At 48.9% G+C, this 26,103-nt stretch overlaps 1 non-coding gene across 1 annotated transcript; it reads left to right on the forward strand.

Annotated features, from left to right (window-relative positions):
- The first annotated feature begins 20,850 nt into the window (after positions 1-20,850).
- TRNAR-ACG (transfer RNA arginine (anticodon ACG)) lies at positions 20,851-20,922 on the forward strand. The gene has a single exon. It is a non-coding gene; the product is annotated as a tRNA-Arg (tRNA).
- Positions 20,923-26,103: the final 5,181 nt, after the last annotated feature.

Below are 26,103 nucleotides of genomic sequence, written 5' to 3' on the forward strand. Positions count from 1 at the left end.
AATCAAAAGGTCTCCAAGTTTTTTGGGGAAATCAGACACGGAAAACAATTGGGCAAAACCAGCTGGTAAGAGAACAAAATACAAGGCTTCGCAGTGTGGCAGAAATGGCAGAATCGGGGCCTAGGGCCTCCGTTAACGAGCCTTCTTCTTTCACCCCTTAGGCCTCAGTCTTCTTGTCTGATGAAGGGGAGAGCTGGACAGTGTGATCCCCAGGGTACCTCCCCAGAGCACAAGTGACAGGCAACAGCATCACGCTCTTGTAACTTTGGGAAATGGAAGGAAAGTGTGTGCAGGGGAGTTTAAGCCACACGTATGTGACAGGCACTGGGACATGCCGTGTGGGTCATAGCTGGAAATGCTCACAGAGTAGGACCAGAAAGGCCACTTGAGGCCCCTGGAGGGGGTGACACAGGAAGCCCAGACACCCAAGTGTCCAGGGCTAGGTGTGCAGGCCACAGTGGCCAGAGGGTGGGAGAGAGTGCTGGGCTGGATAGGTGAGGTCACGCCCTTTGCCAGTGAGGAATGTAACCTGTCTGCTTTGTCCTATTGACAGGAGGGAGCCTGTGAGATCCCAAGGGGAGGAATGTTGGGGCAAAAGTGGGGGTGGTCTGACCATCCCTGGTGGTGCACAGCCTCGGGGCTTCTCCCTGCCCTCCCCTGAGAGGCCTCTGGTACCCCCATCACTGCAGTGTCTCCAGAGTTCGTCTGTGTCAAAAGCACCCAACAGGTAAAGAAGGCTGAGCACAACGTGGGGACCCTGCTGAGACGCCTACCAAGTGGGATTCGCCTAATTTGCTGTATTCAGGCACAGTAAGATCTTGAGCTGTTCTTGATGCTAAACACGATGTAACCAACTGGGGCATCTAACTAGAAAATAGAGCCAGCTTCCTTGAGAAGCCCTCCCTCAAAAAAAAAAAAAAAAAAAAAAATCAAGCAGCAACACAAATAAAAAACAACCAACCATTGCAAAGCAGAGAGCACCTCCTTTTTACCCAACCCAGAGGATAAGAATGGAGGGGTTTGTGTAGCCAGACTCAATCATAAGAACAGTCATAAGAAAGAGGAAATCTTGCCATTTGCAACAACATGGATAGGACTTGAGGATATTATGTCAAGTGAAGTAAGTCAAACAGAAAAAGGCAAATATCACATGATTTATCTTTTGTGTGTGTGCTATGCTTAGTCACTCAGTTGTGTCTGACTCCTTGTGACCCCTTCGACTATAGCCTGCCAGGCTCCTCTGCCCATGGGGATTCTCCAGGCAAGAACACTGGAGTGGGTTTCCATGCCTTCCTCCAGGGGATCTTCCCAACCCAGGGATTGAACCCAGGTCTCCCACATTGTGAATTCTTTACTGTCTGAGCCACCAGGGAAATCCAAGAATACTGGAGTGGGTAGCCTATCCCTTCTCCAAGGGAACTTCCCAACCCAGGAATCGAACTGATGTCTCCTGCACTGCAGGTGAATTCTTCACCAGCTAAGCTACCAGGTTTTATATGATATGTCTTTTCCTATGTAGAGTATTTTTAAAATAAAAGAACAAAGCAAAAGCAAACACGTAGAGAACAAAGGAGGAGGTACCAGAGGGGGAGGGTGTAGAGGGAAGGGAAAATAGGGGAAAGAGAGTCAGCCCTACAGAGGTGGATAGAAACTAAACTTCTTACGATGAGCACACTGCAGTAAATATAGCGCTGCATACATGAAGCTTATACAATGGTGTAAACCACTGTCACCTCGAAAGAGAGAGACAGAGGAAGCTTAGCATGATTCCAAGTCCACACGTGCTTTTTCAAACGGCTCAGCTAAAATCATTTAGCAGGTGGAGCATAGCACAAGAAACTGAAAGCCACTCAGTCGTGTCCGACTCCCTGCGACCCCATGCGCTATACAGTCCATGGAATTCTCCAGGTCAGAATACTGGAATGGGGAGACTTTCCCTTCTCCAGGGGAATCTTCCCAACCCAGGAGTTGAACCCAGGTCTCCCGCATTGCAGGCCAATTCTTTACCAGCTGAGCCACCAGGGAAGCCCAAGAATCGTGGAGTGGGTAGCCTATCCCTTCTCCAGCGGATCGTCCCAACTCAGGAGTCGAACCGGGGTCTCCTGCCTTGCAGGCCGATTCTTTACCAACTGAGCTAAGAGGAAAACCCTTTTAGGAGGTTAGAAATTCAAATATAGCCTCAGTGGATACAAAGCAACCAGTCTTCCCAGCTACTCTTTTCAATTTTTCTCAGAAAGGAAGTTAAGGTGAAGTGTGTAACTCATTCTCACGAGAATCCGAGGGAGCAGTGGGAAAAGAACTCAGTGCAAGGAGCCATCAGGCAGCCCCTCCAGCCCGGGGCAGGTAGATTTTTCATTCTGTGACTGACGTCTGAGTCTTTGGCCGCCTGCAGCATCCACTTACCTATTACTGCCCAGCCTTTCAAGCTTGTAGCCCAGAAACCACTGCAGAATTGAGGAAGTGTCACCCTGTCTGCCGACAAACAGGACCCTGGGATTCCTGGGCTCTGGGCCTCACCTCCTGCTGCCCTCTTGCTCTGAATTTAGAGTGTAGGTGGCCCCTTACTGATGGAGCTGCCACTGAGGACGAGTGCATGTGCAGCTCCGGCCCCCGGTCGCGGGTCCCTAGTCTTAACTCGGCTCAGCCACACTCGGTCCCTGCTAAGCCTAAGGAGCAGGATGCAAGGGGTCCAGCAGGCAGACTCATCACCAGAGCTTCTGAGCACCCAACCAGCTGGTGCAGAGCCATGAGCTCCATGGAGCTGAGCCTTGTGCTCCCCTGTGCCATGTTATTACTTCTAGTCTCCAGCACAGGACCTGTGCGAGCTGGATGCCTGGCAAACACTCTGAACAGGTCATCAGAAGAACGCCTGAATGCGTGCATTAGCACTTGGAAGTGGAGGAGAGGGAGGGGAAGATCACAGTTGCATAAAAATGATTTAGAAGAAGTGCTTGCATTCCAGGAGCTTACAATCTGGCAGAAAAGATGAAAAGGAAAAAAAGGGAGGAGGGGAGGAAAGGAAAGAAACATTTATATAAGGTAGAATCCTGAGCTAACTGCCTAGAAATATATGAAGAATGATAGGGTAATCCCATTATCTTTGAGCTCTAAATCTCAGGAGGTGTTTGGGAAGATGGTATCTGAGCTGGGTTTTGTACTATGAATGGGAATTCTCATAAGCTTGTGTGTGCTCTCCTCTTTCCTGAGCCAGTGGCAGACATCACTAATTGATCACTCTGTGGCAGACATCATTAATTGATCACTCTGTGGCAGACATCAGGCATCCCAGGTGGCACTAGTGGTAAAGAACCCGCCTGCTAAAGCAGGAGACGTAAGAAACGTGAGTTCAATCCCTGAGCCGGGAGGATCCCCTGGAGGAGGGCATGACAACCCACTCCAGTATTCTTCCCATGGCCGGAGCAGCCTGGCGGGCTACAGTTCATAGGGTCACAAAGAGTCAGACCCGAGTGAGCCATTGCACACTTTTCTTACAGGCTTTCCCTGCTGTTACTAACCGCTCAAGGTACCTTAAACAGCAGTCAGATGCTGCGTAAAACTAGGAATTTTGCAATTTCTTATTCAGTTCTAAACAGCAGGCAGACCTCAGATGGACCATAATTGCGATCTGGATACTCTGAGACTCTTTTGCCCTCTTCTAGTTCCCCAAGATATTCTTGTATCCTCAGCCAAGAGGATTCTTTTGACACCAATAACTTGCTAAACTTCAAAGCTTTGCAGTATCTAAGTAGCAGAAGGTTCTGGAGGTGGTCATACTGACCAGTTATACTATGCTCAGTATAAATAATATGAGTTCTGGGAGATGGTGAAGGACAGGAAAGCCTGGCAGTCCATGGGCTCCAAAGAGTCAGACTCAGCTGAACAACTACAATGGTCATCCAGGACTTTATAACCATTCCTGTTAGTATAGGCAGCAGCTGATTCCACCCTTATGCGATGTCCCATTGTAAACATCACAGGGCAGGGAAGTTGGGAGGTGGCCTGGCTCATTAACTGTATTTTATTAACTTTCCCTCCATAATACATTCAACATGAGACCACCCGAGTGTGCCCTGCAGTCCTCTTCTGCAATTACTCAAGGAAGCAATAACCCATTGCATCATGGAGTTCATCATCCAAAATGCTCTCAGGAGAGTTTAAACCCTTGAGAGTTTACAAATGTATTTTGTTGGGACCCTATCCTTGGATGTGATTCTAACCTCCTCTTGACACCTCGCTTTTCTAAATAAAGGTGGGATGATGACAGTGGTGATACAATTAGGCTCTGTGCCAGGTGTAAGGCTACAAGCTTTGCTGGCATTATCTTGTTTAACTTTTCTAGAGCCCCACTTAAAACTGAGGCTCGGAGAGGTTAAGACAGCTTGCCTAAGATCAACAACAATTAATACATGGAGCCAGAATTTGACTGTAGCCAAAGCCAGTATTTTTTGTCTTCTCTTTAAATTCAATCTCCCTCATGTTTCCCTACAATTCAGAAAACTATGCATCAATGGATTGATTCCAAAGATATACCATATATATGGACTTTCCTGGTGGCTCAGACAGTAAAGAATCTGCCTGCAATGCAGGAGACCCAGGTTCAATTCCTGGGTCAGGAAGACCCCCTGGAGAAGGAAATGGCAACCCGCTCCAGTAGTCTTGCTTGGAGAATCCCGTGGATAGAGGAGTCTGGCGGGTTACAGTTCATAGGGTTTCAAAGAGCTGGACATGATATTCATTATATTACATTATACGTCCACACATATACATATTTATGTTATACTTCTTTCGTGTTTTGTTTTCAAACTTTGGTTTTCCTTTTCCTTCTTAAAATTTATTTTATTAAAGTATAGTTGATTTACAATGCTGTGCTTATTTCTGCAAAGTGATTCAGTTATACATGTGTATCCATTCTGCCTCTGGTGTTTTAAAACCTAAGGCCATCTACAAGTCCTATACATCAGTAATTATTGCATTCCATGAAATGAGAGGTAGCGATATTTTCATTTGGCAGGTTGTAAACTCAGTCAGACAGAATCAAATCATTTCCCTGGAGCTCGCTGCAGGAAGGGAGCCTTGTTGCCTTCAAGAAGGAAAAAAGCCTCCCTCCTTCATTAAGCTTCCTCACAAATACCCCCTGCCTTTTTATTACGCTTTCGTTACTTGGCGCTGAGACTTCTCTCCCAGATGTTCTCAATTTGGAGGTTATTTTACACAGCACGTGAGCCCTTCAGTACTGTAAATATTTGACTTCAATCTTTTCCATAGCTTGGAGAGTGTTACAGTGGTCACTTCAAACACCATTCCAGAATTTTCTCTGCTCCTTTAAGGTAGTTGTGTAAATTAAGAACTTGGGAGCTGATCCCTCACTGACTCCGGTGCACCATTCTTTCTCCTACTTTGATGTCTGAAAGTGATGAATGCTATTAAGGCCGTAAGCACATAGAGAAATATCTGCTAAGCATATATAAGGGTAGCCCCTTTTTTGTAACTGAAATATAGTTGATTAACTATGTGTGCTAGTTTCTGATGTACAGCACAGTGATTCAGTTATACATCATATATATATGTATATGTACATGCACACACACACACACACATATGTATTCTTTTTCAGATTCTTTTCAGTAATAGGTTATTACAAGGTATTAAATAGTTCCCTGGACTATAAAGTAGGACCTTATTGTTATTTTACATATAAAGGGCTAGCTCTTATGAACAAATATATTCCAGTTAAGTTTTCCTCCATGTTGGGATCATTCTGCCTGATTTTGAGAAGATCTCTGAAGCTATCCTGAGGGGTATATCTTGATCCAGCACTGGGTATGCCTGCCTTATCCTTGATCTTGCAATGTGACGTGCCTATGGACCCTCTCCCTTTCAACCTCAGGCTGGACCTAACCCTGATCACCATCGCTTCCACCAGAGCCCCTCCCTCCAAAGCCCTTTCTCTCCAGCCCTCCTGCCCTAGGGTTATTTTAATTAATATGTCCTAATAGCCATGTTAATATTAATATATCATGTTAATCAGTAATAAATCAATTTTGTGTCCTCTACAGACATATTCACATAACTAATCTGACTTTTTAAAAATTGCCTTCATTTGAAGTTACACAGATTTTTTATTTTGTCCTAACTCATCTATTGAAAGCTATCAGTTCAGTTCAGTTCAGTCACTCAGTCGTGTCCGACTCTTTGCAACCCCATGAATTGCAGCACGCCAGGCCTCCCTGTCCATCACCAACTCCTGGAGTTCACTCAAACTCACATCCGTCAAGTCGGTGATGCCATCCAGCCATCTCATCCTCTGTCGTTCCGTTTTCCTACTGCTCCCAATTCCTCCCAGCATCAGAGTCTTTTCCAATGAGTCAACTCTTCACATGAGATGGCCAAAGTACTGGAGTTTCAGCTTTAGCATCATTCCTTCCAAAGAACACCCAGGATTGATCTCCTTTAGAATGGACTGGTTGGATCTCCTTGCAGTCCAAGGGACTCTCAAGAGTCTTCTCCAACACCACCGTTCAAAAGCATCAATTCTTCAGCACTCAGCTTTCTTCACAGTCCAACTCTCACATCCATACATAACTACTGGAAAAACCATAGCCTTGACTAGACTGACCTTTGTTGGCAAAGTAATGTCTCTGCTTTTGAATATGCTATCTAGGTTGGTCATAACTTTCCTTCCAAGGAGTAAGAGTCTTTTAATTTCATGGCTGCAAAACTAAAAATATCTTTCCATGTTCATTCCTAAAAGCAATTGTTTCATTTTGGTGTTACATTTCATGTTGCAAGAAAATAGCATTCTTTATCCTGTTTTTTAAAAAAAAAAAAAAAAAAAAAACTAGAATGCTACAATTTAAATCATCAGTGGGTATGAAAAAAATCTGATTAAGGCATCTGGTCCATCTTGCTAACATAGGAATTTTGTTGATTATGTGCTGTCTTAACATTTTTTTTTTGTAAGATGTTGCTAAATACCATGTTTATAAACGACCCACATAATGGATTTTTAACAACTTCCCTGGGAAATAACTTTATGTTCTCATAGATTTTCCTGCTATGATGGAAGATTCTTCTGCTACTCATTCTAAATTTCCCTTTGGCAGATTTGATGGCTCAATAAGGTGACCATTTCACTGAGTCCTTTCTATTGTCAGCATGTCACTGCTGTAAAGGTCAGGAAACCCTAGACCAGGGGAGGACCCAGGAAATACAAAATCACACAGACCTCGTGGTCATCATCGTCTCTGTTCAATTCAAATGGAATTGTTTATGTTTGTTTATTGACCAGAAAATAGTCCCGACATAGTTTAAATGGAAAAGGTTCATAACATTGCACACGATTTTTTTTTTGGGGGGGGGAGGAGGGCATCTCTCTGTATTCCCTTTTTGTTATAAAATGGTCATGTTAGCTGTCCATCGCTGCATTTGTTAAACTGTCTGTCCACTTGAGAGAACAGCAGGGTGAGTCCCACCCACCTGTGACCTTGACCGGAGAAGCTATCTTCCCCGTGACTCCCTCTGCGTTAATCCCTCACCTGCCCTAGAAACAGACCCACAGACGTAGAGAAGTAATATATGGAGACCAGTGGGGAAGAGGGGGTGGGATGAACTGGGCGATGAGGATCGACGCGTACACACCACTACGGATACAACAGGGCTTCCCAGATGGCACGGCGGTAAAGAATCAGGAGATGCGGGTTCGATCCCTGGGTCAGGAAGATCCCCTGGAGTAGGAAATAGCAACTTGCTCCAATATTCATGCCTGGGAAATCCCATGGACAGAGGAGCCTGGTGGGTAACAGTTCACGGGGTCACAGAGAGTCAGGCATGACTGAGCATGAGCGTGCACACACACACGCATGCACACACACACGTACAAAGCATGGCTAATGAGCACCTACTATACAGCACAGGGCAGGGGAGGGGAGGTGCAATCTGTAGGACTTGTGTCAAGTGAGCCTCAAAAGTGCGTGCCAGTATATCAGTACATCAGTGTGCGAGTTGCTCAGTCATGTCCGACTCCTTGCGACCCCATGGACTATATAGACTGCCAGGCCCCTCTGCCCATGGGATTCTCCAGGCAAGAATACTGGAGTGGGTAGCCTTCTGCAGGGATTAACACACAAGGAGCAGACAAGCTCTGTGAGTCCATTTATACAAGGTACTGAGACTAGTCAAATTCATAAAGTCAGACAGCACATTGGTAGCTGCCGGGGGCCGGGGTGGGAGGCAGAGAGGGGAAATGGAGACAGCATTTAATGGGGACAGAGTTTCAGTTTAGAAAGGCGAAAAACTCAGGAAATGGACGACGGTGAGGGCTGCACAGCCGTGAGAAAGCACTTAGTTTCACCGAGTTAAATCTGGTTATGATAATATGCTTTATATTATGATTTTAATCTCAATAAAAAATTAACCAAAAAAGAAAACAGAAGCACCACCTGACCTAGGTGGCGGTTAGTCGCTAAGTCATGTCTGACTCTTGTGACCCCGTGGACTGCAGCCCCCCAGGCTCCTCTGCCCATGGGATTCTCCAGGTGAGAATCCTGGAGTAGGTTGCCTTTTCATTCTCTAGGGGATCTTCCCGACCCAGGAATTGAACCTGGATCTTCTGCATTGTAGGTAGATTCTTTACTGACTGAGCTATGAGGGAAGCTCATACTGTACCCTTCTCCAGGGGATCTTCCCAATCTAGGGATTGAACCCAGGTCTCCAATGTTGCAGGTGGATTCTTTACCATCTGTCACTGGGTGACTCATTTCAGTACTGCTGGAGACCTCCAGTCCCATCTCTGTCTCCGTTTAATAAGAAAATGCGTGTTCGTGTTTGACTTGGGGTTTCCCCAGAGGGCCTCCTCCAGAAGAAGGGGCTGGGAATCGGGGCTCCTCCTGCCATCTCTTCTCTGGGTTTTGCTCTTTTAGGACGTGGAGCTGTTTCCTCAAGGATGGAGGAAACGGGGTCAGAGAAGGTTCCAGTATTCCCCGTGCTAGAGCTGAACACGCTGCGCTGCCTTCACGTCCACCGCCCCCGCGCCTTCTCCCTCACGTGTGGAGGTCTCTCTCAGACCCCCCTGCCCCTCTATGATCTGCTTCCCAGCCCCCCACCCCACCCCGTCCCCAGGATGAACCCATCTCGCCCAGGGTAGGACTCTATCCTCCCAGGACTTGTTTACGTGAGCAGACATGCCTGTGCTTGGCTTCCGTCTCCTGTTTCAAGAGGGAAGAACACGAACCTGACAAACCTCCTGCCCTGAGAAGCTCCTGTTCCAGAAGGGATCTGGGGAAGCCAGGAGCACGCAAGGTAAATCATGAAATACACACAATGTTCACTGTTAATGTTGTGAGAAGGAGTACAGAGCAGAGAAGTCAGTCTGTAGCATTAGGAGGGGGTGGAAATGCTAGTTCTGATGGCCGGAGGAGGAGGCGTGAGAAGGTGTCTCATGAGTGAAGACCTAACAGACGCCAGGGAGACGCCTCAGGGGTAAACAGCGTTCGGGGAAAGGGGACAGAATAGGCGCAGGCACCAGGCAGCAGTGTGGTAGTGCGTCCAGCGCGCAGGGCGCGGCCCCCCATAGCCTGAGCAGATGAGCTCGCGGGAGAGTGGGAAGGGTCACGGGACCCTTGGGGGTAATAATGAGGACACTCGGGCAGCGGCTGAGCGGACTGAGGGGGCCAGTGGGGAGTTTTGCTCAGAGGAAGGATCAGAAACAGGATCTGACTTGTAAGGAGGTCCCTTTGGCTGCTTTCCTGACCCTGTTGACGAGAGGCTCCTGCAGTGCTAAGGGAGGGTACTGGGGGTAGGGCCACAGGCTGGGAGACCAGTCAGGGCAGGAATCCGAGAGGAAGGGGGCTGCAGGGGGCTGTGGGCAGCTGGTATGTGGGGGCTGGAAAGCGGAAGGAGAAGAGAGGAATTCACAGCGCTTCTCTCCAACTCTGCTTCCTGGGCCATGGGAAGAATTCACTGATGGAGGAAAGACTGGAACAAGAACAGATTTGGTGGTCAGGTCAGGAGCTCACGTGAGGAGCAGGCGGGCTGCAAATGACCAGTGGGCACCCCAGAGGGGACACCAAGGAGGCACGTGGATGACAGGTCCGGAATTCCAGGGACAGCCCAGGGCCAGAGCGATGCCTTTGCCAGTCTCAGCATGGAGATGGCATTCGGAGCCAGGAGACCAAGTGAGGTCCTGCCAGAAAAAATGAGGACCAGAAAGGGAAGGAGACAGAGGACTGAGCCCCGGAGGACTGCAGAAGTTCAAAGTCAGCCTCAGAGCTGCCCAGGGAGGGGGGCTGCAGAGGGAGGACCTTCCAAACAGAAGGAAACCAAGAGCACTTCAGGAAAGGGGAGGGGCTCATGGGCATCAAATGCCGATCGATTCCAAGAGGACCTAGTTCAGTTCAGTTCAGTCACTCAGTCGTGTCTGACTCTGCGACCCCAAGGATTGCAGCACGCCAGGCCTCCCTGTCCATCACCAACTCCCAGAACCTACTCAAACTCATGTTCATTGAGTCGGTGATGCCATCCAGCCATCTCATCCTCTGTCGTCCCCTTCTCCTCCTGCCCTCAATCTTTCCCAGCATCAGGGTCTTTTCAAATAAGTAAAGTCTTTGCATGAGGTGGCCAGAGTATTGGAGTTTCAGCTTCAACATCAGTCCTTCCAGTGAACACCCAGGACTGATCTCCTTTAGAATGGACTGGTTGGATCTCCCTGCAGTCCAAGGGACTCTCAAGAGTCTTCTCCAACACCATAGTTCAAAAGCATCAATTCTTTGGTGCTCAGCTTTCTTCACAGTCCAACTCTCACATCCATACATGACCACTGGAAAAACCATAGCCTTGACTAGATGGACCTTTGTTGGCAAAGCAATGTCTCTGCTTTTGAATAAGCTATCTAGGTTGGTCATAACTTTCCTTCCAAGGAGTAAACTTCTCTTAATTTCATGGCTGCAGTCACCATCTGCAGTGATTTTGGAGCCCCAAAAATAAAGTCTGACACTGTTTCCACTGTTTCCCCATCTATTTGCCATGAAGTAATGGGACCGGAGGCCGTGATCTTAGTTTTCTGAATGTTGAGCTTTAAGCCAACTTTTTCACTCTCCTCTTTCACTTCCGTCAAGCGGCTAAGAGGACCTAAGCCTCCTTCGGATTTGGTGGCGAGGGTGTCATGGTGACACTGCTCAGACTACTCTCAGCGTGTGACAGGGTCAAAGCCAGGTGTTGGCTTCTGTGACACGGGGCTGGTGGGACTGGAGGCTGTGAATGCAGAGAAAGCCTTGAGAATCCCCACCCTAACGGTGACAGTGACAATGGGGATAACTGAGGCCTGTCTTCTCATCTAATACTTCACGTGGATCGAAGAACTGGCTCCAGAGGAGACAGCAGCATCCCGGGGCTCCTTGGGGCCCCAGAAAGGCTTGCGGCCACTCTGGTCATGGGCAGTGTGTGGTGACCCGAAACCTCAGAGCACATCTCTAGGAGGAAACAGTGACGGGAGGAGCTGGAGATAGGAGGAGGAGGGCTCACAGGGCAGCCTAGGTCTTTTCGATGGGACCCCAGAGCCCAGAGAGACTCCCCGTGGGCTGAAGGAAGAAGCCAGTGTGTCGTCCTGGGAGAAGGTAAGTGGACAGAGAGGTCTATCCACCTGGCTCATTCAGGAGGAGGGAGGGGAGATCCTGGAGGCTCTGGAGCTGGAAGAACGGAGCAGCAGGGGCTGAGAGCTGCGTGGAGGACAGAGGGGCTGAGTGCAGAAGCAGAGAGAGAAGGGGCTGCAGGGTCCGGGTCTAACGCTGCTGGGAGAGATGGGACTTGAACAGGGAAACAGGGGGCCATGAAAGGCCCCGAGTGAGCTCCGGGGAACCTGTGCAGCGGGAGCTGAAGGTCTTGGAGCCCCGGGAAGTATGTCCATTCCCCATCTGGTTGTGGAGAAACTGCTCTGCACCAGGCAGTCCATGGGAGCCGCTGGTCCCCAGGGAGGGGGAATCTGGAGCGTCCCAAGCACACAAGCTGGAGTCGCATAGTGGATGAGATGTCTGGGGGACCGTGAGACTCCAGGATGGGAAGTTTGGGGAAATGCCTCTTCCAAGGAAAGGAGGAACAAAAGGGATTAGACTGAGCTCTCAGGAAGGAAGGGAGCCCCTCCCTTGCACTCCCAGCTTCTGCCCCGCCTTCCCCCCACTGTACCCCACTGCCCCCTGCCCCCTGTCCCCCTACCCTCCACCCCTGAGCTGTGATGCATGGGGGAGGAGAGAGTTAGGAAGGGAGGGGAGGGTGGTTGCCTCTTGACTGAGGAACAGTCCTCCTTTACCAGGTGGCTATCCCAGCACCCGCTTTCTGAGGGAAGGACACTCAGGAAGCCATGAAAAGCAAAAGGGACCCACAGTCATTAGCCAGGGCAGCTGAGTCTACCTGGTGGCCAGTGGGTGACATGGAGGAAGTCACCACCGGCTCCTGAGATGTGAAGACAGGCTCGAGCAAAGCTGTCATCAGCGGCCGGGACTAACGACGCAACACTCAGCTTGGATAGACCTGACCTTTCCTCAGTCCTTTCAGCACCCTCCGCCCCCTCCGTCCTCAGCGTGACCTTGGGAGCCTCTGCTCCTCACACATGGGGACACTGAAGCTGGAAAGTAGTCTGGGGGACTCGCCCAGATGCAGTGGAAACAGACAGACAGAGATCTCTTCACATGTGGAAGGAGCAAGTTACTTGAAAGTGGCTCTTGGCCACAGGAGCAGCGAGATCACCTACTTCACTGCACACAGCTCCTTTTCTATGGAAACAGTTCAAGGATCACGTCCTGACCATCAACAGTATCAGTGGCCCCACTGCTTTCCCGTCTACTGTCGTTTGAGAAGGTGTCGTTGACTTTGCTTATGTCTTTTATGGACCTCTAGCTCAAAGCTCTGGTACTTTGGCCACCTGATGTGAAGAGTCGACTCATCGGAAAAGACCCTGAGGCTGGGAAAGATTGAAGGCAGGAGGAGAAGGGAGCAACAGAGGATGAAATGGTTGGATGGCATCACTGACTTGATGGACATGAGTTTAAGCAAGCTCCAGGAGCTGATGATGGACAGGGAAGCCTGGCGTGCTGCAGTCCATGGGGTCCCAAAGAGTCAGACATGACTGAGTGACTGAACAACAAGTTCCACCAAAGGAGTCTGTTCCAGCTCTCATATTATCGGGGGGAAACCCACTCCCCAAAGACGGCTGGCAAGGACATTCTCTAAATAAAGGCTAGTTTCTAGTTGAGCTGGGATATGCACACCCTCACCAGGCTGCACATCCCTGCTGGTGGAGCCCTCCAGCCTTTGAGACAAAGGGCATTTCCTGAGTTGGTTTCAGATTCCCGTATTGGCCAAACGGGGTATGATGAAGAGGTGGCCTTGCAGTCTAGGAGAGGCACTCATTCCAATTCCGCTAATGTTTTCTGAGTGCCTAGTAGGTACCAGTCCAGGAACATAAATAAACCTAGAACTGTCTGCACCGGAGATCATGAACTTAACCTTCCCATGTTGAGTCAAGACAGCAGGCGTCCAGATACACAGGCTGTTTTCCCAAGGCGCGTAGTGAGGGCAGAACTGGAGCCAGGCCCTCTCCTGGGTCCCCAGCCCAAGGTGCCCTGCAGGCAGACCCCCGGCCCACGCCGCTCTGGGCCCTCACGGGATGGACCTGAGGCTCGCGCCCCTGCAATGATCACTGGCTTTCAGCTCTGTCTTCCTCCACGATCACGGTGCCCTTGGTCCTCCAGTCCAGGCTGTTTGCTGTAAACTTGGGCACAGACAGCCCTCCCCAACCTCCCTGGAAATCAGAGGGACACGGACAGTGAAGTCAGCCCTCGGACCAATTTATCTGGTCTCTCATGCGACCCGCCGAGCCCCAGTCGGTTTAGGGGATCTCCGGCAGCATTCTGAGGCTGCAGCCCAGAGACACGGGAGAACCTAGTAGGATTCAGGGATGGAGGGACCCGGAACCGGAAATGGGTCAAAAACAGAAAACAGGCGGGAGGGGGTCCTGAACAGACACCTCGCGGACAATCAATCAGCTGAGCGTGTCGAGTCTCCCTTGGGGAACGTGCACACGCCTGTAAACTTCTGGAGTCTTCCGATGCCCTCAAGTACTTCCTGGACCTCAAACTGCTAAGCCCTGAAGATGTGGCTTTTCTGAACAAACTCAGGAACAAGCGAGCAATCAGTGATTCTGCTGCAGGCTCCGCCCACGCCGGGGCTCCTTCCTCTTAGAAGCTGTTTTTAGGAAGTGACGTCAGAGCCATCCCCGCCTCGCCCACCCCGATCCTCCTTATCCCTGGGGGGAATTCTCCTCCTCCTCCTGCAGAGTCGGGTGGTCCATGCTTTCCCTGGAAGCCCTCCCTCCCTTCAAGGGTGTTAGTCACGTACCCTGTTGTCACTCCCGTGAGACCCCGGGCTCCGTTTACCTGGGCCTCTTCCTAAGGAACCGTGAGTCCCTGGGCAGGGGAGGGACGTGCCCCACTCACCCGGGCTCCTCTGCAGGAGCCCAGGGCAAGCAGTGAGATGCTGGTAAAACCGATTGTGGGAAAGGATGCTGAGAGGGCTTGGGCACTGGCTTTCCACCACTTTGCATTCTCCCATGTGATGAAAAGGCATTTACTCCTCAGATCCCAGAGCACACACAATTTTACAAAGGCCTGTTAAGATGACACAGCATTGCACGGTCTGAAGAGTCCTTTTGTGAAATTACCTCTGGAATTCGAGGTACCCCAATGCTCCAAAACTGCCCTGGGATTCTGACTTACTCTGAAAGCCAACCATATCTGCTTCCCACGGGAAATGTTTTACAGTGGCCTTTGGCAAAAAGCAATTCGACTCTCTAACTGGACCCCAGCCATAGGCATGAGCTTCCATGTATAAAGTAGCGGCTTCTCCTTGGGAGGGAAGAGGGAATATGAATGGAGCCAAGGGATGAAGCCCCAAAAGGCCCTGAAAAAGACAGAGGGTGGGTTAGGGGTTGGAGGAGACGGGGGTGTGCCCCAAGCCCAGCTGTTCAGTGTGCAGGATTGAAGCAGGTCTTTAGCAGGTACAAGTGCTTCCCAGGCGGTCAGAAACGTGATGAGATTCAAGCGGTAGATGCAGACATAATAACCAGTGTCACTGAGGGTTTCAAGAAGAGGACGTCCCAGCTGCATCTTACTCAGGACACTGCCCACCACGGTGAGCCCCACTGGGAACACATCCTCATGAGCCCTCTGACCCTGTCTTGTATCTTCCCTCCCCTTGCCCTGCTGCACCCTGCCAGCCCCCTGGCTCCCGCCTCAGGGCCTTTGCATGTGACGCTCTGTCTTGTGGAAACGCTCCTCCTCCCTCCCAGCGCTGCCTGGCTCACTCCTGCACATCCTGCCAGGTTCTACTCGGGCATAACCTTCTCAGGAGGCCTCCTTGGACCACTCTGTGCTAAGTCACCCGTTCCTCTCTCTACCTCATTCTCCCATCACACTGAACACTAGGAGCTTTTCTCTTTACCTGTTTGTTTGCTTCTTGTCTGTCTCCCTCCACCCACACCTCCCCTGAACAAAGTTTTCACCAGAGCAGGGACTCCACGTGCCCAACTGCTGTACCCCAGATAGTCGCCGAATGAGCAGAAGAAGAAATGAACAAAATATTCCCTTGCTACATCAAAGCAGCTGGACCTTCTCTCAACAGCTTCCCCAAGGTGTCTGTGACTTGGGTGTCAAGGACTTTCCCATTGGTGCCAACAATCGATGCCTGCATGAGGCTCCTGGCAAAGCCCAGTGCAGGCATTTGCTGACCAGTCCTCCTGGTTTTGAAGCTTCATGTCCAGATTGATTCAGGTCCTTAGAAGCAAGCACCTGGACCTTACTAGGTTCACAACTCTCTGAAATGCCTCCACGCTACCATGACTCAACATCCTGGCTATGGATCTTTTACCAAAGCCCCGAGCAAGAAAGAATGTTTGGGTTCTCACTGCACTTTTTGTTCCTCATAAACTCCCATAGGCATCCAATGCCTCCGCATTCCCCAAATTTCCTATCTGGCTTGCCCACTGTGTAATTGCCATTTGTGATGGTAACATATTTTAACTGTATCATATTGATATAATAGAAGGCTTTTGGAGCAGACTTTGCTTCTTTGGGCATATTGTTATTATGGTGGATAAGGGGGTGTGATAACATCAGAGGATTAGATTCTACCTCTTTATGGAAAATTAACTCTGAAACCAAACATCCTAGGATTTCTGCTTCCTGGGGCCATGGCTCCCGACTTGTGGGTGGCAGACCCCTGCAGGGTAGCAGAGCTCTGTCCTACACCAGGAAGCCCCGCGGTCACTGTGGTCACCAGGTGCCACTTATAGACTGAACAGAACTCTCATGTCGCTTAAACATAGCTCAGACAGTACAGAATCCGCCTGCAATGTGGGAGACCTAGGTTCGATCCCTGGATTGGGAAGATTCCCTGGAAAGGGGAACAGCTACCCTCTCCAGTACGTGTGCCTGGAGAATTCCATGGACAGAGGAACCTGGCAGGCTACAGTCTGTGGGCTCTTAAACAGTCAGACACAGCTGAGCGGCTTTCACTTTCATGGGTTTGGGACCAATGAGTTATGACTTCACAGAGCTATTTTTATGTATTTGTCAATCAGTCTGTACCAAACTGCACCTGTGGTCACGCTAACCTCCCAGGGATCTTTGTCTTCAGGGAGATTTAAAATCTTTGGAATGTGGAATCTTTGCGGCAATGCAATATGTTCGAGATGAGATAGTCATCATCAGAAGGTCATAGAGTCTATCAACTGAAGAAGAAAAAAAAAAGTACAATCCAAACCCTGAAAGTTATGTTTTATTTGGCAAACTTGCTGAGGACTTAAGGTTGGGAGGCAGGGTCTCAGATTGCTCCAAAGAGGCAAGGGAGGGGCCAAGATATATAGAGGTTTATGCAACAAAGACCATGTAGTCAGAATATCAAAAAGGTCACCATTAAATGATGAAAACCAGACATCTCCAGTTAATGAATTGACCACTTTTCTAGGTGGCGCTAGTGGAAAGGAATCTGCCTGCCAATGCCGAAGACACGCAGGTTCAATTTCTGGGTCGGGAAGATCCCCTGGAGGAGGGCACGGCAACCCACATCAGTACTCTTGCCTGGAGAATCCCGTGGACAGAGGAGCTTGGTGGGCTACAGTCCGTGAGGTTGGAAAGAGTCGGACATGACTGGAGCGACTTAGCGTGCACACACTATGTACAAGGAGGTGCAAGAGTTTGGGCTCATTGAAACCAGAGATCATACGCACCTCAGCCCACGGGGCCAGCATCCTGTCCTTTCTCACCCTGAGTCCCCTCGGGGTGCCCTGCTTAGGGTGGGTGCAGTGGCTGAGGCCTGCAGCACCCTGTCTTTACTGATATGGCAGGTAGCATTCTGCATTCACAAGACAACGAAGGACAAGTTCAATCACACACACCACGGGACGCAGCGTTGAAGCCAACACTCATGTGGACGTTTCCTCTTCTCAGTTTCTTGTCTGGCATTTACCTCACTTCATGCCTCACTCTGCCTCTCCTGGTAACCAGCAACAAATCAGCAATAAAACTGACATCTGCATTCAAATTGTAATACACCCTTAATATTAAAGTAAAGGGCACCAGACACTTTGCTGCTGATGACACTTTTTAGCTGGCCATAGAGCAGATGTCTGCGAAAGACTGCCTTCCAAGTGCCTGGCGATTTCTCTCAGGAACTTGCTCACCTGTCTCCGACTCCTTGTGTTGACCTTGGAACCAGGCTCCCTGTAGACTGGAGCGGAGTCTTGGACTCCACACTGGGCCCTTGATTCCAGGGTGAGCAGAGGTAGGAAGTTCACACACAGGGAGGTGAATTAACACTTGGACGTGGTTTTAGGGCTGCATTTCGGCCACGGCCGTGTGAGTGTGACAGGATGGGGTAGGTCTGAAAGTAGGGCCCTGCCGCTGAGATTTTGTGTCAGCTCACTAAAGCTCATTGCTAGATTCGTAGTAACTCTTGCTATCTGCTGCTGCTGCTGCTAAGTCACTTCAGTCGTGTCTGACTCTGTACGACCCCATAGGCGGCAGCCCACCAGGCTCCCCCGTCCCTGGGATTCTCCAGGCAAGAACACTGGAGTGGGTTGCCATTTCCTTCTCCAGTGCATGAAAGTGAAAAGTGAAAGTGAAGTCGCTCAGTCGTGTCTGACCCTCAGCGACCCCGTGGACTGCAGCCTACCAGGCTCCTCCGTCCATGGGATTTTCCAGGCAGGAGTATTGGAGTAGGGTGCAGTCTCCTTCTTTGCTTGCTACCTGAGACCCGTGAATATCAGGGTGTGCGTCACCCACGGGGGCCTCTCCCAGACTTCCCCATCTCTCTGTGCATCGCTCGCCTGCCATTCCAGGCTTATCTCAGCCCATGCGACCTCTGGGAAACCCAGCTGGAGGATGACTACTGGGTCCAGCGCCTACTCCACCACAGGCGAGAGGGAGGACCAGATCCCGGGAAAGAGAGAGACCATCTCCTCCCCCAAGCAGGTCAAGCCACTTTCGTTTATCAAAGTTACAAATTTTATTTAGTCACTAATTTAAATTTTTCACGAAAGTCCTATCTGCTGTTAAGGAAGACGTTTGCGATCCAAGCTCTGGTCTGCATTTTCAGTAAAAAAACTCGTTTCCCTGAGTCAAAAAGGCATTCATCTCATGAGTGATTCTAAGGCCATGTATACTGTGGTGGGTTCCAGGATGTTGCTTCAGAGAAGAGACACACTGAATTGTACAAATGTGGTCGCTTTTTTGAGTAATCCAGACAAGGACGTAAGTTCTCTGGTGTCCTGAAGACGATGCGGGACAGAGAAAGGGCAGACAGGTGAGAGTCCGGGGGCCTGGACCCCCAGCCCTGCGGGACCCAGTCCCTGCCCTCCAGCATCATCCACGTGGCCTTGAGTGAGCATTTAACCCCTGCGGTCTGTGCCCACCTCTCCTTGGAATTCCCTCTTCATAGCCCCCAGGGCTGCAGCTGCCGCCTACAGTCTGATGACTCAAATATTCCTCTGTCCCAGAGCCCTGCCCTCATCTAGCCCCCTCCACAGCCTGTAGGTTTCTAAATCTCAGACAGACACGTTGAATTAGTCCCCACGCCATCTTCACCATCCCCTAGCTAGATTGGCAGCACCAACAACTCCGGAGTTGCTCTATCCAGGTCCCAGGAGGAGTGAGAACTCCCCCAGCTTTTAAGCCTGATTTCTCAGCCACTCCCACGATGGCCTGAATTGACCCACTGCAGTACTGGTCTCGATCTATCTGAAACCCATTTGTTCCAAATACTCCCTTCCTTCTCAAGGATTCTCCTGGAACTCCAGGTGGCTAAAGTCTCTCTCGGGAACAGTTCCCTACTCCTCACCACCCACAGATTCCACTTACTGCTCCGTAGGGGGCATGACCTGTCTACCCCTCCAGGTCCATCCCAAAGCCCCTCCCGCTTTCACCCAACACTCCAACCACAGGGCACCCTGTATGCAGCTCAGGCCACTGTGCCCGCTGGGGGTCGTTTTTCTCCCCACACAAAACCCCCCACCCCCACTGTGGCCCCCTGAAGGGGACCTCGTTTGCTTTCCCAAGTCCAATCCAGATTTCAAATCCTCAAGGAAGCCTTCTCGAGGAAAGAGGCCCTCAGGATAACTGTTGCGTTCTTCACTCTGCATGCATCAGGATATCAGTGTGTATCAGTCTGCATATTTATATTCTCTCTTCCCCGCACCCAGCACGATGCGGAGAGGTAGTCGGTGTGCAGTGAACATTTGTGGGATAAATGACTGGAAATTAAATGAACACAAGTATCCACAGGTGGTTACAGTAGAAAGCTCCTTCTGCTGAAGATGTGAAGGAAACCTTGGACAGTCTTCAGACCCACTTTGGAAAAGACTTACTCAGTCATGTTTACAAATGAGGCGCTCCTTTAGGAAAATGTGTCAATGTCTCAAACTATCTCCATTTTATAGGCTATCCCTTTCAATGAGAAGGAATATAATGGTTGTCTCTAGAGGACTTAATGGAGAAGGCAATGGCACCCCACTCCACTACTCTTGACTGGAAACTCCCATGGACAGAGGAGCCTGGTAGGCTGCAGTCCATGGGGTTACTAAGAGTCCGACTCGACTGAGCGACTTCACTTTCACTTTTCACTTTCATGCATTGGAGAAGGAAATGGCAACCCATTCCAGTGTTCTTGCCTGGAGAATCCCAGGGACAGGGGAGCCTGGTGGGCTGCCGTCTATGGGGTCACACAGAGTTGGACACGACTGAAGCGACTTAGCAGCAGCAGCAGAGGGCTTAATAGTGAGTCTAAAACAGAATTAAATTCTATTAGCTAAAGACAATGTCCTTAGAGAGTTACATGCTTGGAAAGGAGGACCAACACTATTTATCGTGCAGAGAGAGACTGAACTAAGAATCTCTAGCCCTGTTTTTCCCTTTGTTCTTTTAAATTACAAAATATGAAGAGAGAGGAAGGCCTGAAATTGCAAAATAATTTAGACGAAGTGAAGGTAGGCAGCCTCTAGTGCGTGCGTCAGGCTAAGTCGCTTTAGTTGTGTCTGACTATTTGCAACCCCAAGGACTGTAGCCCACCAGGTTCCTGTGCCTGTGATTTTCCAGGCAAGAATACTGATTTGCCATGCCCTCTTCCAGGGGATCTTTCTGGCCCAGGGACAGAACCCATGCCTCTTGCATCCCCTGCACTGGCAGCCTGGTTCTTTACCACTAGTGTCACCTGGGAAGCCCAGACAGACTCCAGAGAGTCACAGCTCAGCTTCCAGGGGTCTCCCAAAACCTTTTCCCATTTTTTCCTGATGCCTCACCCTACTGGTTGATTTCCCTGGTGGCTCAGATGGTAAAGCATCTGCCTACGATGCAGGAGCCCCGGGTTCGATCCCTGGGTTGGGAGGATCCTCTGGAGAAGGAAATGGCAACCCACTTCAATACTCTTGCCTGGAAAATCCTGCGGATTGAGGAGCCTGGTGGGCTACAGTCCATGGGGTTGCAAAGAGTCGGACACGACTGACCGTCTTCACCTCGCTTCACCCAACTCGGCTGCTCAGGGGTCTTCCTCCAGGAGCCCCCCGCTGGAGATTCTAACCCTTCCACATGGGCAACTCCTCTTTGTTTGTTGATTAGATGTATCTAAATCAAGAATCCTGTGTGATTAGGGATTTAACAATTATTCAAAGTTGATGGTGATGTCATAAGTTTGGCAAGATCATTTTATTTTTTAGTTTCTTGCATTTTTAAAAATATGTATTTATTTTGTTGCTCCAGGTCTTAGTTACAGCACGTGGGATCTTCAATCTTTGTTGCAGCATATGGACTCTAAGATGCAGCGTGTGGGATTTGGTTCCCTGATCAGGGATCAAAACTGGGCCCCTGACACTGGGAGTGTGGAGTCTTAGTCACTGGACCCAGAGGAGTCCCTGCCAAGCTCATTTTGAATATAATAAACCTGAGTTCAGTTCAAACTCTGTGCAGTTGCTTATTCATAGTTTTGATGTGCTTAGAATACATTTTCCCTTGAACTATGTGCCTGTGTGTGTGTGCAGTCACGTCCAGCTCTTTGCGACCCCGTGGACTGTAGCCCGCCAGGCTCCTCTGTCCGTGGGATTTCCCAGGCAAGAATACTAGAAGGGATAGCCATTTCCTCCTCCAGGGGATCTTCCTGACCCAGGGATCCAGCTGGTGTCCCCTGCGTCTCCTGCACTGGCAGGTGGATTCTTTACCAGTGTGACAGCCGGGAAGCCTCCTCAGACTACATTGGCTTGCTAAAATATTCCTGTTACTAATTTTTCAGTAATTTCTCGAGTAATGAGATTTGGAGACTCCTGCAGGTTAGATACACATTTGAGGCTTTTATAACTGTTTCATTGTCCATATGAGCTTTTTCATGCCTTTACTTTGCTTCCTTAGAATCTACTTTCTCTTTTTTCAGTTTTATCCATCATCCATGCATCTTTTTCTCACAGGATTAAAGTACATTTTACGCTAAGGACTAACAGGACCTGTCACCAGAGGATCTTGATAAAGAAGGGAATGTGGTATAGGGTGACAACACTGATCTGAGCAGACTAAGTAATTTACCATAAAACTCTGAATATGAATCCAGTCCAGGAAAAAGTGAAGCATAGTTTGTATTCCTCTGCCTTATTTTCTCATAAAAGCCCCCCAGCATCCATTTTACTGCATATATCATTTCTCTTCCAAATCCAGTTTGTTAATTGATTTCCCAGCGTAACACTTACCAAGCTCCTGCGTCCTGCACCAGGTCCTAGAGTGAAAACACCGCGGCATAGCTTCCCTCTGCTGGAATGTTCCTTGTTCTGTGTTTGAGATACGACGCATGGCTATGATCCCCGTCAGCCCTGTGCTTGACTCACATGACAACTTATGAGGTTGGTAGTTATTCCCATTCTAAGTATGGGAACTGAGAATCAGAATATTTACATAATATACCCAGAGTCGCTGGCTAGTAAAAGCCAGGAAGCCAGGATCCAGACGCCCATAGATCTGAGTTAAAACCTAGATAATCACTATAATCTGTGTATCTAGATTGCTCTTCCAGCCTTCCAGGAAGCAGGCATGACATGACCACCTCACTTTTTCCATCAACAGTATCAAAGGACCCTTGAAGTTATAAATCGGATTTGCGCCACCTGCATGGGTACCATCTCCTCGAGACTGCAGACCCCATGGACCTCCTTCTCTGTGGATTCTTGAGAAATCTGAGAGCACAACCCTGAGCAAGAAATCAGAGAGTCATCTCCCAAACCCAGAAAAGGCAGATTCGCCACCGGGACACCTGAGGGCTATCCGACTCTAAACTCTACCCTTTGACGCGACTCTGAGTTCTGGTAACTCCCTCAATTCTTCATTAATTGAGAACAACAACAACAAAAAGCAGGCTTTCGGGAAGTCAGAATTGTGGAAGTCTTCATAGCCTCAGGAACACCTGGATGCTCTTGACACCCTGTTTTTCCCTACATCCCGCTTTTAATCACATCTTTTAAATCACTCATTGAGCTCATAACACTCACCAGCTGTGGTGCCAGGAGCTTTCGCACACACAGTAGACACTGCATCCGCCCACGTCTAGGATGCTGGCTGACTCAGCAGGCTTGCGGCAAAGGCTTTTCAGTTGGGGATTGACAGCAGCGCCAACCTTTCCAAACCGTGATGTTTGACTAGGTGACAGACAGCACGCCGGCTTCCAAAGCAGCTCCCCTTATGAGCCCATCCTGAGAACACAAAGAGTCAAGGAAACTGCCACCTGCACATTTATCTTTGTAGTTATATGTCTCCCTGTATTTTGGGAAAAGAGAACAGTTCTTGGAATATACAGTTGTTCATAGGAAAAAAAAAAGATAAGGGGTGTTTAGAAGCTTCTGCAAACTGACATTTTATTTACATGGTCTGATAGTGGTTACAGTTAGATTTTGAAGTTTAGAGAAATTCTTTAGGCGCTTGTATTAATTGACAAGAAAGAGCCATGTAGCCAGAGACCAAGAGAATTTCTTCCTGAGACTAAAGAACAGTGTGGGGAGAGTTTCCCAGGTGCCGCTTTCTCAATATTGCATTTTAACAGAAAAGACTGCTGCATTCGGGGGTTCCTTACCTCTGAAGCCAATCCCAGGGGTCAGACCTAAGGTCGTGCTCAACCCAGCACTTTCGGCGAATAGCACATGGTAGGTATTTCCCTGGATCAATGGAGGTTGTAACTGTGACCTCCGAGGATGGGAGCAAGCTTGAACATCCTTCCTAGAAACCTTGCCCTTGTCTCCTCTTTTAGTCCCCAGCTTCCTTCCCTTCTTCCCTCTTTATCAGTCCCATGGCCTGTGTGTGTATGTGTGTGTGTATGTGTGTGTGTGTGTGCGTGTGCCCGCCTTTGGTTAACACACCTACACAGGTAGAAAGAGGCATCTTTTGCAGACTGGTCAACCTCCTCACCTTCACTGGAAAGGTCCAGCATGCACTCTCGCCTCCTCAAGCCCACTGTCCTAGTCCACTCAGGCTGGCACACAGAATATCCTGGCCGGGGGGCTCACACAGTAGGCGTGTATTCTACAGCTCTGAAAGCTGTGAGGTCAAGAGCAAGGTGCCAACACTCAGGTTCTGGGAGAGCCCCCTTCCCTCCTGCAGACGGCTACCTTCTCACTGTGTCCACTTGTGGAGGAAGCAAGGGGCTTCCTTTTAGAAAAGCATCAGGGACTCCACTCATGGCCCAGTGATTCAAACTTCGCCTTCCAAGGCAGGGGGTGTGGGCTTGACCCCTGGTCGGGGAGCTAGGATCTCATATGCCTTGTGGCCAAAAATCCCAACACATAAAACAGAAGCATGATGATAACAGATTCAATAAAAATTTTAAAAATCGTTCACATCAAAAAATCTTTTTATAAAAAGCATCAGTTCTCTGGAATCAGGGCTCCGCACTTACCGCCTGCTGTTGTTCAGTCACCCAGTCGTGTCTGACTCTTTGTGACCCCTGGGCTGCTGCACACTAGGCCTCTGTCCCTTACCGTCTCCTGGAGTTTGCCCAAGTCCATGTCCATTGAGTGGGTGATGCCATCCAACCATCTCATCTTCTGTTGGCCTCTTCTCCTTCTGCCTTCGGAATCCTTCCCAGCATCAAGGTCTCTTCCCATGAGTCAGTTTTTCGCATCAGGTGGCTGAAGTATTGGAGCTACAGCATCAATCCTTCCAATGAGTATTCGAGACTGATTTCCTTTAGGATGGACTGGTTAGATCTCCTTGCAGTCCAAGGGACTCTGCAGAGTCTTCTGTTACCACCTAATTTACCGTGAGTTGCCTCTTTACCGGCTGGCCATGTCTCCAACACGCTCACATGGTGGGTTAGAGCGTCAACATATAAATCTGGGGAGACAATTCAGTCCATAACACCCCCTCCTAAAACTGTATCAGGTTTTGTGATTTTTCTGTGTGAGTTTATCTGACCTCATGCTCCCTGAATTCTAGAGGATGGGGCAAGCTTCCCAAAGGGGTCCACCGAAGCCTCCTCACCTGGCTGCAGGTGTGCACAAAGCGTTGGGGGGGGGCAATGCTCAGCACATCAGCAACCCTCCTCAAAGGAACCCCTCCTCTCACGTCTGTTCCCATGGATTTGGGGCAGGGATGATGCTGGAAAAGAAGCCTCATTATCCCTCCATGACCCACTCCATCACTTTGGGAGATTGAGGGCTGGCTTGTTCTTTGCTAAAATTCTGAAGCAGAAAATTCTCCCTTTAATATCATGGGGAGTCATTAGCATCTAAATGATGAAAGCAGATTTTTTTAAATGGCTCTATATCATTTTTGCTTTATGAAAGTAAATATTTATTTTAAAAAATAAAAGAATACGTATTAAAATGGTGTGGGAAGTAGAAGTTATCAGTGATTCATTCTCTTTTTGCTTCTCTGTATAAAACAATTCCTTTTTACAGGAGACATGTGTTTCCTTTATAATTACAGGAAAATACTGAAAATGTGGTTTTTCAAAATTTGAAAATATAACACAGAAAAAACTACAATGCCATTAGGGCTGTACTGCTCAAATGTGAGTCATTTCCTTTAGAAGGAAAATAATTCTCATGGATTCCTACGGTTGATGACTTCTTTCAATATAATGTGCTTCTTAAGTATGTACAATCATAAAGCTAGTTATAACTTCTTATTCCCTAGCAACTGGCATTTACAGAGAACATACAAAAAGAAAGACCTTAAAAACAAATAACATTCAGATCAATGATACTCATTAGATATGACAGATTGCGCTGTTTTGTTAAAATAAAATGGCTAGTTCTGTGTTGAATTGTATGTAGAAAAATATATCAGTGGCTTTATGTTGATTTCTTATTGCCTGGACTACATTTTATTATTTGTCTTGATGGGCCATCATTCGAATCACCAATATTATCATTGCCATCATTTACCCTTTTTATTTTTCCACATATTCTCCTGGTTATTTTTAACTGCCAATCCATTATGCTGACAGGCCAATCATTTTAAACGTGTATTTCAAATGCAATGATGGACAGTCAAAATATGCCAGTTAATAGAAACGTCCCTCGGCCCGTCTCCCGCTACG

The sequence above is a fragment of the Capricornis sumatraensis genome, chromosome 2 (genome assembly GCF_032405125.1).
Source record: "Capricornis sumatraensis isolate serow.1 chromosome 2, serow.2, whole genome shotgun sequence".
Taxonomy (NCBI): domain Eukaryota; kingdom Metazoa; phylum Chordata; class Mammalia; order Artiodactyla; family Bovidae; genus Capricornis; species Capricornis sumatraensis.